Below are 17818 nucleotides of genomic sequence, written 5' to 3'. Positions count from 1 at the left end.
AAATCGACAATAGCAAAAGCATGTTCGTATTCAATGCCGCAAGAAGTCACTACAACTTTCTCTAATAACCCCACAGGTTTCTCCATGTGTCCATCTGCTAATTGGAGTTTCAACCTAGTCTTCCTTATTGCTGGTTTCCCCCATTTTTTTCAGATTTCTTTTGTAGCAATGGCTACCCCAGCTCCGCTGTCTAGTATTGCCATCGTCTTCACTCCTTGGAATTCAACTGGTAAGGTTGTATTCCCCTCTTCACCTTCGCAATACTCTCCGACCTTGTTTAAGGGTACACGCTTAGCGTTCTTTTGTGGTTTACTCAGCTCTTGTATACCCTCTTGCAGTCTCGATGTTGGGTCTTTTATCCCAAATTTCTCCAAGCATTTTCCTATAGTGGTCCACATATGTGGTCTTAGCCTCAAAAGTTCAGCTAGAGTGATAGTGCATGTTACTGGTGTTGACAAGATCTCTATCAATCCTTGCGAGTCCATGACTTTTTCTGATGAGATTCTTCGTGAGGGAAGTGCTCTAATCTCGGATTTTGCTTCATACTCTCCTAAGTATGAAGGTAAGGTATTCAGTGAATGAGGTTTGCTCTCCATTGTTCTAACAGAGCCCCCATCTCCCCAGTAAGATTGCAGATCCAAGTCCACTTGAGATCCTGCCTACAATTCCACTATGGGAGGATTCCTGATGTCCTTTTGCCAATTTGTCTGATTAGCTTGGCAACTTAGCTCGTTTGCAAAGTTTGCCTCTCTCACTTGTTTCCAAAATTCATTGTAATCCTCATCTCTTCCGTAAGACCTCTGTATGACTGGATGAAAACTCTCTATCTCCTGATCAGTTGTGTTCAACACTATGCGGTCATCCTTGTGTGTATTTTCAGGCTTTTGTGCACTGGGAGTCTTTTCAGCTGCCCGTGAAACAATAGTCTCTTCCCCTGAATTGGGTTTTCCGTTCCACAATTCATTGTTTCTTTTGGTGGTTCTAATAAGGCTTGTGCAGTCTCGATCATTCTCTGGCACATTTCAAGTCTCTGCTTTTCCAATTCCGCGTTTGGGTATGTCATCCACCTCTGTTCTTGTGTTTGGTTGTTCTTTAACCTAGCTTCGTAAGCTCTCATCAGTGCGTCCAATGGTTCGTGTACTTTGTCAACTAGCACTGATCCCCCTGAGCTTAAGCTCGTTGTTTCTGTGATACTCTTTTGTTTCGTTCTTTCCGGGCTCATCTCTCGTTTTCCGTTTTGACTCTCAAGTTTTTCTAATCTATCTTTAGTTCGCTTTAGTTCCTCAGCTAGAATAGCGTCTTCACGTTCTTTTCTCAACTTCATGCGTGCTTTTCTAGCTTTCCATGTGTTTCTCTGACTCCACGGTCCTTGACTAACCATTTTAGTCGCTAACTTTCCATTCTCAGGTTCTCTAGTGGTTTTCTTAGCTTGAGCTCTAGTAACCACTTGCGTTGGTATCAGAGTTTCATTTTCAGACCCACTGCTGGTAGGAATAGTTTCTAGCATATTCAATGTCGTCTTTTGCACTTTGTTTGGATTCTTTGAACAATCCTCAATGAAGTGAGTAACCCCACACTCAGTGCAATAAGCCTTAATTCTAATGATTTCCGTATGTGGACAAACATTCATCAGATGGTCACCTCCACACTTGTAACAGGGTCCTAGTGCTGGTCTTGGTCCCACTTGATTCGTCCTTTGTGGATAGGATGGTCTTTGTCCTGTTAACCCTCCATGAGCTATGAACATCAATGTTCTTGCGTCCAAATTGTATCTCTCTTCATCAGAAGCACTTGTAATTGTTGGTGTTCCAACATTCCCAATCATGCCCCATGGTTCTGGTTGTTTGGGTTCTTCTGGTGGGTAATACACAGTTGGAGACATGTGTGCACCAGATTCTTCATAATAGGCTTGAACAGGCACTAAGGCTTGTTCTTCCTGATTCTCTAAGGTTGGTGCATATCTAATGCCCACTGGTCTTGCTCCTGGTAAAGGTGGTTGTTGTCCCAATACCGGTTGCGGTCTTTCTATCCCCATAGGTCCTGGTACATTTCTCGTTGGGTATCGAGGTACTGGATGTACCTGAGGTGGTGCTAATTGAGCAGGAGGTGCATACTGACACTCCCTTACATACCCTTTGTTGTAATAGCACTCCTCTGTTGGATGGTTTGTCCATTTTTGTTCAATAGCACACCATTTCAGTGGTTTTGGCAATGGTTTTTGGTATGGTGCCATCCTTTTTAGAGCATCTTCTATCATTTGCTCTACATTTGGCATGGTTGTTGTTTGAACATTCTTTTTAGTGGTAGTCTCACTTGCTACGGAGGAAGAGCTAATGGATGCAAAATCTGTATCCGCTGACACCTCTCCATAAACCGTACAGTTATCCACTAAGTACAATGCTTCTCTCGTCACTTGCTCGAAACTTGTACAAGCGTTCAAGTGCAAGTCCTTCTTGAGAGTGTCGTTCCTCAGTCCCTCAATAAAGAGAACAGATAGTCTGTCATCTTGTGGTCGTTCACGTACTGGACATCTCTCAATGTATTGTTTGAAGCGAAGTGAAGCTTCCTTCACTTTTTCGTGTTCTCTCTGTTTAAAAGCATATATTTGTGAGACCGTATTGTGCTTAATCCCTCGTTTTGAGAATTCCTCAGCAAACTCTCTTAGCAAATGGTCCATGTCATGGAATCCCCCTATGTTCAGTGGTTGAAACCATGTCAATGCCGTACCTTCTAGAGTAAGACCAAATCCCTCGTATTGTGTATGGAAATCTGTTATCTGCTCAGCTCTTAAGACTTGCTTAAAGAGTGACACATGGGCATACGGATCTCCTGAACCACCATACTTCTTTGGCATACACTTGGCTACTTGAGATGGTCTCATACGTCTATGGTCTGCTACCAATCTCATTGCTCCTGTGTCCCAGCTAAAGGTTTCTCTAGCATCATGGACTTCATGGGTTACCCTTGTCGGTTCCCCTGCCCTGAATCTAGTACTAGGAGGTAAATGTGATGGTTCCGCTTCGAACCTTGGACCTGGAGTGGTATATGTGGGGATTGGAACTGCACTACCTCGATTCGTATCCATTGACTCTCTGGAATGTAATGATCCCATTGGTCCGGGCTTCGAGTACTAAGGTTGACTGAAAGAGTCAGCAGCCTGAGTTCTTTGTCCTCCTGTCGTCATTGGGTTTTGCCCTCCATTTGTTGGTGCTGGTCTTTGTGAGCTAGAAGTAACATAATACTGATGTAGTGGTCCCCCAAAGTATGTATATCCTTCTAATTCTTTCTTGTCCATTGTTGAGTATTGCCTCCCATACTTGTCGTAAGCGGCAATTTTCACTTCCGATCCCTCTGTGTAGGTAAAGACATAAAGTCTTTTTTGGTCTGTCAACTCTCCGGTGTACGGTTCTTCACATCTATAATAGAGATCTTGCTCCCCATTATTATATTTGTATAGCCCCACATAGATGTTATCAGTGTTGATCCTTGTAGTTTCATTCTCTCTTCTTAACCTCGCATCAGGGAAGTTCATTATTGGTGCTTTCTCCTCAAGTTCTTCATCTACTTTGGCTTTGGTGCCCATCAATCCCCACTTGTCCACAATGTTAGGGTTTAGGACTACCAAGTACATGGTACCCTCGTCATCTAGATATCGCTATAGCTCAGAGGCACTAAGTCCTTGAACTCACTAGGTCTCTCTTCTATCTTTACACAATAGCGGTCCATTCCATCTTTGTAGATCTTGGCACCTTGCTCATTGTCGTACTGGTATTTTATGAACAATAGCTTCATTGTGGCGGAAGGGTTTGATGATCCTGCTGCCATATTTTCTCTATTGTTCAGGTTCAAGTGTTCCAAGTGTTCAGTGAAAATCTCGTAAGATCTCTCCGAAGAAGTATCAGAAACACTTCCTTCAAAGATCGGCTCTATTGGTTGCACCCAACTTTGGTTTACACTTCCCTCGGTTGATATGACACTTGCTTGTTCTCCTTGTCTTGGTTGGTTATTCTGGAGATTCCTGCCCGATCTCAAATTCATCAATTCCCCTAAAGGACTTTAACTTTTCCGTCTCGGCAATTTGTTTTCCCCAAGTTTTTGTGGTCCGAATTGATCCAAACTGATTGATACTTGGTCAATTGTTTAATCTTGTCAGTTGGACAACTTCTGTTTCATCAAGTGAGAATTTTGTTGCAGTTATGCTGAAAAAGACATTATACGCGTATGATGTCTTTTTTCACAGATTTGGACTATTTTGGTTATGCTCACTCTCAGTAGCCCCCTTATGCTCTTTCCACTCACAAAATTCAGTTTGAACTCTGTTTGAGCAAGTTATGGCTAATTTAGGCTTTTCTTGGCAATTTTCCGCTTTTGACTTGTTTTTGGGTCAATTGTGATCCAAATGGGATGAAACTTGAAATATAACCTCTAGACAGCTATTACAATGGATCTGTGTTGGCAAAGTATCAAAATATGTCCAAAATTAGGTCAAAGACATCATACGCGTATGATGTCTTTTTCATCAATTTGGGTCAAGACTTGATATTTATGCTTTCTACAGTGTTTGTAACAATCTTGTCAGGTCAGATATCAAAAATAAGCAGTGGATGTGCTAAAAGACATTATACGCGTATGATGTCTTTTGTCCCAGATTTTGACTATTCTTGGTTTTAAGCCTTCTCCAATGTTTATAATTGAGTTTCAAGTGTTTTTGTCAGGTTTGAATGTAAAAACAAGATCTGAATCCAAAATTTCCTATTCTTTGCGTTTCTTGGACTCCGACTTGTCTTTTCGGGTTTCTTTGAGTGTTAATGCTCTTGCTTTAAGTTGAAATTAGGGTATAACCCCCCTTTTGAACACTCTGGTAAAGTCAAAATTTTGGTTTTGGTCTCTGTTTGGTCATTTAGACATCATACGCGTATGATGTCTAAAGTTGCAGATTTCCAGTTTTTTGGCACAGAATCCTTCCTAAAGCTTTCTCTAGTGCTCAGCAACTCCGAGATACACAGAAAATTTCTCTGACTTTTGTTTATTGCAAGTTTCACTACCAACTCGACGGTTTAGTGATCTAACATGCAATCAACCATATCAAGCAAATACTCCAATGATTACTAGCTCTAGATCAGGATCAAATGAAGTCCTACCTAAGCTATTCCTAATCATAAAATGGGTTTGGTAATTGTGATTTTAAAGATATCCAGTGTCACTCACGGACTAGCAAATTCTTCTTCTATCAACAACTACTCAACACCAACAAAACAACAAACAAATCTAAGCTAAACTAAAAATACTGTCAACACGGAAGACCCAGGAATACCCCACTTCCTAGTATCTCTCGAGATCTTCGGAGTCCACCACTCCTAGATCTTTTCTAACTAAAGTATACAAAGTAGTTTATACGACTCACCTCGTAGGATTAGTCTAAGGTCACCTACTTAGGGCTCTCGTCCCCGGCAACGGCGCCAAATGTTAAGGCGGTTACGCCGCTAGCGGAAGCTAAATAGCGAGAACTCAACCAACAACAGAATTTGTCAGACGAGGACGAAGCTTGACCCGCAGGCGCATGGAAACAACTAGGTGGGTGTCAAATCACCTACTCGACCTTCTAATGACAATCACTACTAAGGAAATCAAATCTAAGTTCTAGAATACGCAAGTGACTGAAATCCGTACTATGAACGAATGCTATACGAAACAGGATCTAGAATCATTGAATCGATCTCAAACTCAACGGGAAGTCTATACACTAGGTAAGAACAACACCCTAAAGACATAAACTGCAAAATCAACCTATAACCACTCCGTGCGGTAAACGCGTATGAAGACAGGCCGAAAAATACAGGTGATCGAAACTTGACCCCGATGGTACTAATGTGTAGCTCTACTCGTTGTGGTTCTATAGATATGCTGCACGCTCTATTCCGACACACGAGTTGGAAGAAAACTCACACCGAAGCTCGTAGGAACTTACCACACATAGAAGCCGATAGCGCGCACTCTTGGTATCAGTGTGTAGCTCTCGCCGTTACTAACACAATGGCGGTGTCGCTTCTCCAATGGCAGCTCCGTAGCTCGCGTAGCAAGTAGATAAGACTCTCTCTCTCTCTCTCAGACACAGTCACGGCGCTCAAAAACTCACTTTGATTAAAACTGAATCTCCCTTTAGGTTACAAAACTTTGGCTTATATACCTCAGCCTTGGAGGTGAGAACATCTCTAACTAATTACATCAGCAAGTGAAATTACTTCGGGATTACAAGCTGGAAACTCAATTGAGTCCCGTTACTTAATGAATGGCTCAAATCAAAATTAATGTCGGAAAGACATTTATTACAATCAATGGTTACAAAAATGATGAGTGTGAGCAAAAATGTGGGTGTGATCCTCTGCTGGCTCAACAAAGAGCTGAAAGAAGAAGCTAAGCCCAAAGATGAGCAGCCAAATCCAGAGGAAAGAAATTTTAGCACATTTCTTGATCTACTAGCTGCGGGTTATTCACAAGAAGAGGCAGCCACTGTGGCATTTGAGCTAGCAAGCACAAGGCCCAAGGAACAAAAGCCGAGCCTGCGGTTAGTGGAACTAAAAGAGATGGCCACTGATACAGTGGACCTACAGCCACCCACCAATGACTGGGATGTGGTGATGCACAAGCTAACCGGGCTCAAGGCAAAATCAGTGGCCACGGAGAGTGAGATTGCTAATCTCAAACCATTGAAGTTCAGATCAAGGCTGAAGTTGACTCTCTCCAAAAACAAGGCCAAGAGCAGATAAAGAAAGAAGCAGAGATGCAAGCCAGTCTGGCCACGACATTACAAAGATGCCAGGAGATGGAACGAGAAAATTAGGCAGCAGATCAAAGACTACAAAGAGCTGAAGAAGAATACAAAAAAATAAGCAAGTCATTAACAGATGCAGAGAGGGAAAGGGACAACCTAACCCTACAACTTGCTGAAGAATCCAAGGAGGTGGAAGCCCTGAGGAATGCCAAAGAGAAGGCAGAGATAGAGCATGAAGCGAGCAAGGATGAGGTCGTCGAGCTAAAAGATCAAATTAAAGTCAAAGATCAAACCATCCAAAGGCTGCTGGCATCGCCTGCCAGAGTCAGAGCTACTAGCTCGACTCACACTACTTCAGAGACTGATTTATATGAAGAACAAATGAAAGAGCTTCAAAAGGAGTTAACATTGGAAAAGCAGCAAAGGCTTATGCTGGCCGAGGGGTCATTGGTAATGCAAAACCGCCTAGAAGAAGAAAATCACGCCATGAGGAATGAGCTAGAAGAAATCAAGAGAAAGCTTGAGGAGGCAGAAAAGATAAATGCCAATCTGAACGACCTCCTTGTAAACATGGGAGAGCAAGCAGAAGAGGAAAAGAAGACACATCAGAAGAAAATAGAAGAGCTGAGAGGCCAGTAGCAAACAGAAGTGCAGCAGTTTGGCACTGGGCCAACAGCCATGGAGGGAATAGACATAGAGAATGTGGCAGATCCAGTGGACACCACCATGCAAGAGGAAATCCTTGTAGGACGCTCTCAAGAGCCACAAGATCTGACACAAGAAGAAGAAGAGAAGTTGCTAAAGGCCATAGAAGCGGCAGTCAGAGACACAACTAAAGAAGCCTTGGAATGGGAGCAGAGGGTCTTTAAATCAATGACGATTCAGAAGATAGATGCCAGCAACCTTCGGCGTGAATGGCTACATCCCTCTCTCCCATATCCTCTGCTGAAATATGAAGCTACCACGATCAACAAGCGGATCAGAGAGGAGCAAATAATGCCAATGTACAAAGCAGACATCTCCAAACCTGAAGGGGTCAAGCTGATAGTAGACTTAGCCCAGGTGGGGAAAGGTATGGCTGACAAAGTATCCACAACATCTAATCCATCTGTTAGAGGCGCCTAAAGTGATCAGAGATAACCTCAGTCTTTGCCCTCTACCAAGGATGAGGACGTAGAAGGCCCATGAGCTATTGCAAAGAAGCCAACCTACTTGGCTGAATTACCCGAAGCTGCCAGGCTTGAAGGCAGGCGAGAGAATAAGTGAGCAATACATGGTGAAAACCCTAACGGGCGCCATCAAATTGTTCACTGGCTCGCCTGACCTATCTTGCATCATGATGAGAAAGATTTGTAAAACACTTTTGGCAGTCTTCGAGACATTCAAACTAGGCCAGGCGACCGACAGTATCTTCTTCTTTCAAGATATATACAGATGCGCATACGATCTGTGTGGTCAGCCTTCTCACGAGGTGATACATGCATTGTATCAAAGGATCATGTTTTTACCATCTTATCACCTCCAAGCCTTTGAAGAAGCTTTCTACACCGGCTTCTTCACAATCAGCACAGACATATTCGGCCCAACACTACTAGCTCAACATGCAAGGTATGAGTCTCTTTTGAAGATGCGAGCAAGCCTACACTGAAGAAGCAGCTCAACAGCCATGTCGGGGACAACATGAACAAGGAGGGGGGGAGTGTTAGAAGCTGGACACACCCTACGGAAAATGACTGCTTGGCGGATTATTATTTTTTGTAATTATTCATTTATTGAGAAAACCTGACATTTCACCTTTGTAAATATTGGGGCTTACAGAATTTTCCAGATTGTATCCCAGTATTGACATTTAGATTGAGTAGATGGTTAAAATGGAACATTAGGGTTTGAGATTGTAAGGTATTTATACCACTTTTTGACCTTAATGAAAAACCTTTTGTCATTTTAGAAAAGTGAAGTCTGTGAGTGAGCGTACTGTGTACGAGAGAGAGTGAGAGCTTCATCTTGACGCTACGCGTGCACCGGTGGTCGGAATGGAGTGCGGAGAAGTGCAGCGTGTTGCCCCCGACGAGAGCTACGCGTTGATACCTAGCGTACGGTCTGGTTTTGCGAGCTCGACCTACGAGCTTCATCTGGTGATTCGGTGAGCATACATTATCCGTTTTTGCATTTCAACATATCCATGCGTTCGCATTGAGTAGAGCTACAGATTAGGCACTTTAGTTTTTGGAAACGACGACTTGCAAATTTCGGCTAGACATCCTACGTGATTTTGCACCAGGTGTTTCGGGTTGGGATTTTGGTTCATAGACGTTAGGGAGAGTGACCTATTGGTGTTAGTAGGGTCTCCTTCAAGTTATGTGGCGTTTCGAGACCATTTGATGGGTATTTGGCTCTAGAAAGCGTTGTAGGAAACCTCTTCTTATGCACTCCTGAAGGCTGTAGCTTAGACATTGGGTAGAGACCTCTGTAGGAATTAGTCGAGAGTCGTTCGAGTGTAGATTGACACCCTATGCTTGCTTCCACGCGCCTGCGGGTCGAGCTTCGTCCTTAGATGACAAATCTTGTTAGGTGAGTTCTTGCTGTGCTGACGTCCGTCGCGGCGTATCCGCCAACAATTATTCAGAAGACAGAGAGACTTCCAAGGAAAATGGTACTGGTATTCTGGGAACTGAAGACCAGGAAAATTCAGAATCAGCTATTTTAGGCCTTTTTCATGTACAGCCAGTTCCAGAGCTTGTCAAAGGGCCAGAAAAGTCTCAGTACGACAAAACCAGGTCAGTCTCACAGATTCAGTAAAGTGTCAGAGCCAGTATAAGTTTTTATGAGAAAAAGGGCCAGTTGGACTATCTGTGATAATCATTTCAAAGAACATAGAGAGTATTAGCCAATGCATGTATGCCACGTCATTAGCGGTGCATAGAACTCTAGGAACGGTAAGTAGTGGAGCTTTTATGATGTGAACACGTATAACAATAAGGCGAGTAGGCATTTTTCCTCGTAAGTCTCCTGTACGATGTCTGCCTACTATTGCACATTCGCCATCGCCGAGCTCTGAAGCTTCTTCACTACAACCACAAACTTCTTCGTCCGAAGCAACTGTTGATTACTGTCTAACTTTACCAGCCACACCTGGATACGGGTTTGAGAATTCAAGTAAGTCTTCTTCTTCTCCTGATTCATCGTCTTCACGGTGCATGGGTGGGAAGAAAATGTCGAAAAAGATGCAGGAAACCATAGAGGAAACCCAAGCACTTATTGCCGCTGCTAAAGCTTCTCTTCCACTTATTCCTCACAGTAAGATACAATGGTATGTGTTTACTGAGCAAGCAGAGGCATTGTTCCGATTGTGGGAATTGCATGTGGTTGTGCAAGCCACAAGAATTGAGTTTGACACAGCTATCATTAGGCAGGTTTTTGATTCCTTCAATGTTGATGAAGGCAGCGCTGTGGTATATGGCAGGAAAGTGTCAATAACTCCAGATAACATTGCTTTTTCTTTCAAGATGCCAAACGAGCCAAAGCCATCTGTGGCAACTACAGAACATATAAGTGCAGCTCTGAAAGAAGATGACGCAGCCAAGAAGAAACGCAAGGCCAGTGCACAAGAGGTCCTAGTAGCGGGTCTGGACGTCCCCATTGCTTATCGCTTTGTGGCTGAGGCTGTGAGTGAAAAATAATGCAACCTATGTTTCAAAAAAATAGTTTGCTATGCTACTGGGTGGCAAAGAGATTAAATGCCACAACTTTCATAAACCTATGTCAGATTCTGTCACATAATGTGCTTCAGTAGTTGAAGTCCCAGACTGTTTTCAAAGCGTGGTATGTCTGGCAGGTTCTTTGCTGGGCAACTTCTCCGACAGCTAATGAACAGGTACGGATGGCTTGGAGTCAGAAACCCATCCCAACAACTAAAAATGTGGATTTATCCTCAGATGAAGAAACCTGTCATAAAATCTAATATCTAACCAACCCAAATGATTTTCTCATATTAAATTGATCACTTAATGTGGGAGAATAAACAGGAACAAGTGTTAAGATATAGATATGTGGTTATAGATTTATCTCAACACGGGGCCAATGGTAAAGGGGCCCAAAATGAGAGATGGTCTATCAAAGAGCAAGGCTAACCAATGGAGCATAAGACCTTAGGGTTAGCTTCATTGAAGACCTCCAATAATGTGTGTAAAAGTCCTTTGACCTTAGGTAAGCTAGGGCTGAGCTTGAGACGGTGAGCTTGAGGCGGGAACCCGGCCCAAGCTCGAGGTGCTTGTCGTGCTTGAGGTGCTTGATCTGCTACATGCTTGAGGTGCTTGACTTGCTACTTGATTAAGGTGCTCGAGGTGCTTTGACATGCTTGCCTGAGATGCTTGTGGGAATACACCCTAGTCCAAGTGCTTAGTCATGCTTGATGACTAAGGTGCTTGAGCACCAAAAGTCAAAAGATCCCTACAAGAGGGGGGGGCGAGCCCTTTTCCTAGGGGCTAGAGAGAGAACACACACTCACACACACAAGGAAGGCCCAAGCTTGAACAGGCAGCAAGCACACATGTCAGGCCCCTACCTATGTTACCTTCATGAGATGCCTGAAGCCTATTGGTTGGCCACCCAAGGGGTCCAATAGTAATTTAGGAGATTTAATTAATTGATTTAGCATTTATCTAGCTCTCTCTCTCAAAAGGGAAAGGGGGACACTTGTCTCAAGGCTACCCCTACTGCTTGTAATGCCTCCTGCTTATGATTGGCTAGGCCTGGAGGGGTCCAATGAGCTTCAAGCATGACCTACAAGGGGGGGTCGACCCAAGCTAGCTAGGGGGTTGCTTAGGGGGTATACTCACCCACACACACTCACAAACACTCTCATTGTGTGCTATGCAAAGTGCAAGAGCTCCCTCTTTAAGCAAGTAGAGGTTGATAGCCTACACCAACACTCTTGGCTATGGAGTGCAAATCCAACCAAGAGCCATGCTTCAATGCTTAAGCTTGCCATCTCCTTCTTCTTCATTACTATGCTATCATGTATGCTAGCAACAAGAGTATGATAAGTGAGGAACTAATTCTTTCTCCTATGAAATGTTTCTTCTTCCTCTTCCCTACCCTCATTCCCTGCTAGCTCTCTCCACCTTCGAAGGTGTTTGAGGTCTTGGGACTGAGGCTTGGGATAGTTAAAGCTTTCTTCAAGTTTATGTTATGTTTGTGATGCATGAAGCTTTCCATCTTCATTGCATCACCTAGGTCACAAGGAACACAAAGACTGTATTGTAACAAGTCTCTCTCTTAATGGGAGAAATCATAATACAAATGCCTATTGGAGGGGGGACCGGCTCCACATAAATCCGGTCCTCAACTGTTGTCATGTTCTCTAAATTCTCTCTCTTGCAAAAGTATTGTTCATGCCAAGTTAACTAATTGCTATGTTTATGTTGCTATCTTCAATTATGTTCACCCGTTATGCTCACAAAGTTATTTCTCAAAAGTACTCTCATTAATTTCCGCTACTCTCAAGTTAAATAGGCCAATTCCATTACAAAACCCCAGGTAACCAGTTAGCTCTCACTGGACAGAAGAGAAATGCCATGCAGGAGGAAGCTGGTAGTTCCAAGAGACAGAAAACTACATTGGCCAAGAGCAGTGCTTTCTTGAAGTAGCTAGAAAGTCAAATGAAAACTTTGTCTACTGAAAAATCTCCAGTAGACCAGATTTTAGTTAGCTAGACAGACCAGCCTCCAGTCAAGACTATTGGTGGAACTAGCTAGCAAGCTGGGCAAAGTTCAACAACCACCAGTGCAGAAAAAGACCAGCCCGACATGACCAGTGTTGAGCAGTTGGCGGTTCAGACTGATAAGGAAAAAGTTCCAGCACCTGCTAGTCCAATTGGTAAAGTTCTTATCCCTTTCAGTGAATTGGCTTTGACCTTAACCAAGAAGTACTGGTTACAACAACTGCCGACTCATCCTCTCATAGGGAGATTAGTCTTGCACAAACCTGATTATGCCACATTACCATATATAGCTCCTGTTAGAGTTTATGAGCCAGTTGCCTCTAACCCAGCAACGGTCAATGATGGGTGCTCAGTGATTATCCAGTTGTCCTGGAACACGATTGTCAATGCTATAGGACAAATGTTGGATGCCTCAGCATCTAATGATAAAGTGACCAAGTTAAAAGCTAAATTGAGGATAATGAGCAGCAAGTTGAGAAGTTGAAGCAGGATATAGGGGCACAATCCTTGCGGGACAATATCCTTGAAAATATGTTAGCTAGGACAATTCAGACATTGGAAAATAAGTTGTCAAAGCTGGAGTCTGAGATGAGACTGCTAAATGAAGAAAAGGCAGAGGCTGAGAGAGCTGCTGACAGATTCAAAACTATGCTGAGAATGAAGAGAGTTGATTTCAACTCATTGCTGACTAGCACACTGCATTGAAAACCTCTTTAACTAGGGGCACAATCCTTGCGGGACAATATCCTTGAAAATCAGTTAGCTAGGACAATTCAGACATTGGAAAATAAGTTGTCTAAGTTGGAGTCTGAGATGAGGCTGCTAAATGAAGAAAAGGCAGAGGTTGAGAGAGCTATTGACAGATTCAAAACTATGCTAAGAATGAAGAGAGTTGATTTCAACTCATTGCTGACCAGCCACACTGCATTGAAAGCCTCTTTAACTGAAAGATACATCTACAATAATTTGGCTGATATATTGAATCTAGAGGAAAATGCCATTTTCAATATAGATAATCTGAGGGCGCTCATGGAAACAATGCAGAGTGATTTGCAGGATAAACTTCCTGAATACAACGGTGCTTTGACAAATCAAGCTATTCTGGACTATATTGAGAAGTAGAATAACCTCGATGAGGATTCTAACAAAGAAAAAGAGGAGGAAGCGAGGGAGGATGAACCAGCAAAGAGACATGATGATGATAACGACTCTCCTCCAGCTTCGCCTTCAGGATCTGGTGCTGGTGGATCTACTGCTACAGGGGGCAATCAGTCCAAGACCGACCAGCCAGATCGGTATAGGGGTCAGCAGTTGAGAGATCAGCATGCTAGGAATCAACAACCAGGGAACATTGAAGATTCACCAGTACACCAGTCACAACACATTTCGGATGTGAAGGGGAAAGGTAAAGCTGTGGTGATTGAGATTCTAAAAGGTGATGAGCAACACTCATTACAGCTCATCACACTAAATAAGAGGCTAAGACATCACCAAGATCCTATAACTAGGATGTATCTAGAGGATGATGCTCTTCTTTCTGATCTAGAACGATTTCAGCGACTATATGTCGGCGCCATAGAAATGATCATGCATTGGAAATCATCCGCTTTTCATGATCAAGAGTTGTGCCAACTACCTGAGCAACCTAGCAGAATTTAGCTACTAGAGAGGGTACTTGAATGGGCACTAACTGCTGATGATAAGCTGGTCAATCCACACTGGCAGCGGCAGTCTACTGCAGACTGTCATTCCTTAGCCATTGAATTAGAGCTCCTGCTTGGGAATAGGCCCACATATATATATATATATATATATGAAAGAGGTCAGAAATCAACTGAAAGAAGTGCTATTGCAAATGCAAATTGCAAGAGGAGTTCTGGACCAGAGGGTACAAGCTATTATTGAAGATCAAGCTTCCAGCAGTAAGGGACCACAAACTCAAATGACAGTAGGGAAACAGGCAACTGCTCTTTGAAGACTGTTCTAGTTGGTTCGAGTCACCAGGAAGATGATGCAACAAGAGAACTAGGCCGTTCTCAACTTTTTAGAGTTTGTACTTGATTCCCCAGTTCTCCTGTATGCCTTGCCCGCTAGGGAGACTGAGCTACCTAGGTTTTTCCCAGCCTTGTATCCTCAACATCTGGAACCAGTGGATCGGCTCACATACTATAACATCAATGGTGATCTTCAAGATTGGTATGAACGAGCCACTGTAGAATGGAAAACCTGGCAAACATTGATCAATGATGCTCTCCAATCAAATGATGTCTCAGAACTGCAAGAAGAAATGCAGAGGATCAAGCTCTGTATGGGACAATGGAAAATCTAACTCAAAGGTCTTACCAAGATCACAAATCAACTGCTTCAACTTACCTCTAAAATTATTGAAAAGGATATTACGGCTAAACCAGGTTTGGGGCCAGAGTACAGAGAAATGGCTGAGATACTCTTTGAAGCTAGGATTAAAACAAATTAGCCTCTCCCAGAAGGATGTATCCACACAGCTTCGCATTGTCATAAATTGGCCCGATGCTGTATGATCCTGACACCAAAACATATAATCCTCTCACACCTTATGAATTGGAAATGTCCACAGCAAGACGGGATCAGCTTGAGCAGGAGGCCATTTATCGACTTATCCAGAAGGACAATGCTAGCACTGGAACTTCTGAAGCACCAGCACAGAAGAAGGGCAAGAGGAAGCGGGTTAAGTGGAAGGATACTGGGTAGTTCCATCTCAGAATCAGACGGTGGATTTTCCCAGTGAGGCGTTGGAATTTCTTTGGCTGGACACCCTTGGAATCACAATTATAGGGGTGTCAAGCACTCAACAAGCATGAAATATGGTATAAAGCTAGCAATACCAGGAGAGCTAGCAACTCCAGAGGAGTACTATCATGAGGAACATAGGCCAACTCAAAGGGAACATCGACCTACTAAGGAGGAACATCGGCCGACTCAGCAAATAGACAAATGGGTTTAGGGTTTAGGGTTTAACACTCAACCAGAAACCCAGACGGGTTCCTCAACACCATTTCAAAATCAGCTGGTGGATTTTCAAAAAATTTGTAGTTACACCAAAATTCAAGAAAGGAGGGAAGAATGTAGAAGGCGAAGACAACAGTCTCAGCACGTGGGAACCGTCCCCTGGAAAGACGAATAGTGGAGCAGTCAGTAATTACCACAGCAGTTACCACAGTAACTTCTAGAAGGCTATAAATAGGACCCATTACATTGTAATCGGGCTTTTGACTTCTTACTTATTGCTTCTTGCTTCTTATTTTTAGTTGAGCCTTCTAAGTATTTTTTGAGCTACAATCTCTTCGCCTGTAACTTCTCTTTGTAATCATTACGGCTACTGTAATCATTGTGCTTCAATCTATATACCTTGTACTAGTTGTTCCTGTGTTATGAATCTGAAACTACAAATACTTTTCCAGTTGTCCAGTCTGTCTCTCATCTCAGCATACTATTTCAGTTCAGATAACTCTTCCAGTCTAGTCTCTAGTCTCCTTTCCATTGTCACTAACTGAACTGACGTCTTACCAGTAACTCTAAATTCTAACCCTGGAATCAGCTATCTGAAGAGATCAGCTCCAATTCCACATTGTTCTTCCTGTTCATCTCTTCAATCAACAAAGAACTAGCAACCTTCTCCATGGTTAGTTCATTCACTATAAGACTATTACTAACTGTCGTACGAAAAGTATCCCAACTTAGTGGCAAAGTGGTCAACAAAAACATAGATTTTAGGCTGTCATTAAAAGGAATCTTTTGTGCAATCAATTGGATGGAGACAATTACCCTATGAGGGCTTATATGATGCAACATGTCCTTGTGTCAAAGGGTGTCTGGAATATTGTGCAAGGTATTGATGTACATCCTAGTTTTGGGAATGTAGGCAATGTTGAGGATGTTGCAGGTTTTGATGGTAGGGTTGCTGCTGCCAGAGTTATTTTTCCTACGGCTAAGCAAGCTTGTTGGGATGTAAAAGATGTGCAGGCGCATGCATTGATTGTGTTATTTGTGAAGCGCACTATTAGTCCTCACATTTGTTCAATGAAATATGCAAAACAGACTTGGGATAAATTGACTGGTCTTTATGCAAGTCGCAATAAGGCAAAAATTTCATTGCTGTGTAAAGAGCTGGAGCCAAAGATTATGCATGAGGAAGATGATATGGAAACCTTCCTTGATGGTGTCTGTTGGAATTAGGGTTGCAAAGAAACACACACACCTTGGAGAAGACGAAGGAAGCTCAAGGCACACAATAGAGAGTGTGTTACTTAGTGCGCAATGGAAAGATAGGTAGCCCTAGAGTGATGGGCGTATATACAATGCTCGGGGGAAAAAACCTCCTAAAGAGGGAAAAAATGCCCCGGCGGTCCTAGTGTGTTCACACACATCACTACCACATGTATATGGTAACAAATTCCCCCTCGAGTGATGCGGTGAACGAGAGCTGGCACATGAGTAAAGGGAAGTGCCATGCCCTAAGGACATGATCAGTCCACAAAGGGGAGTAAGCCCAAAGCTTTGCGGAAAGCTTCAAGCTTCTCATGAGACAATTCCTTTGTGAAAAGATCTGCAAGGTTGTCTTGTGTTGGCACATAAGCCAAGCTGATCTCTCCTGCTGAGAGCCTCTCCTTGACATAGTGGTAATGCACCTCAATGTGCTTTTTGTGAGCATGAAAAACTGGGTTCCTCGCAACTGCCAATGCGCTCTGATTGTCAGTGTAGATAGTGTTGGCAGTGTCCTGTCCAACACCCAAATCAGCCATAAGGCGTCTGAGCCATACACACTCAACGGTAGCTGTGAAGACTGCCCTGTACTCAGCCTCACAACTCGAAGTGGCCACAGTAGGTTGCTTCTTGCTCAACCATGATATACATGAACTGCCAAGCATGAAACAAAAACCACTTGTGGACACTCTCATGTCAAAACAACTAGCCCAATCTGAGTCCGAAAAAGGATGTAAGTCTGGTGGCAATGATTCCCCCTTGGGATAAAACAAGCCAAGATGTAAAGTGCCACTAAGGTAGCGGAAAATCCTCTTGACAGCCTGCCAATGCTTAGACCCTGGGCTATGCATAAATCTGCTCACCTGTGAGACTGCAAACTGAATATCTGGCCTCGTGTTGCATACATAAATGAGGCAGCCAATAGTAGTTTGGTAAAGAGTGACATCAGCAGGATCACCAACATCATATAGGCTCAACTTCAAACCTGTTTCCATGGGAGTGGCAATAGGTTTGCAATCCTCAAGTCCAAATTACATAGCAATGTCTCTATGTAACTTTTCTGACACAAGGCAATACCACCA

The sequence above is a fragment of the Adiantum capillus-veneris genome, chromosome 19 (assembly GCF_014529385.1).
Source record: "Adiantum capillus-veneris isolate H3 chromosome 19, ASM1452938v2, whole genome shotgun sequence".
Taxonomy (NCBI): Eukaryota; Viridiplantae; Streptophyta; class Polypodiopsida; order Polypodiales; family Pteridaceae; genus Adiantum; species Adiantum capillus-veneris.
This window is presented reverse-complemented; position numbering follows the sequence as displayed.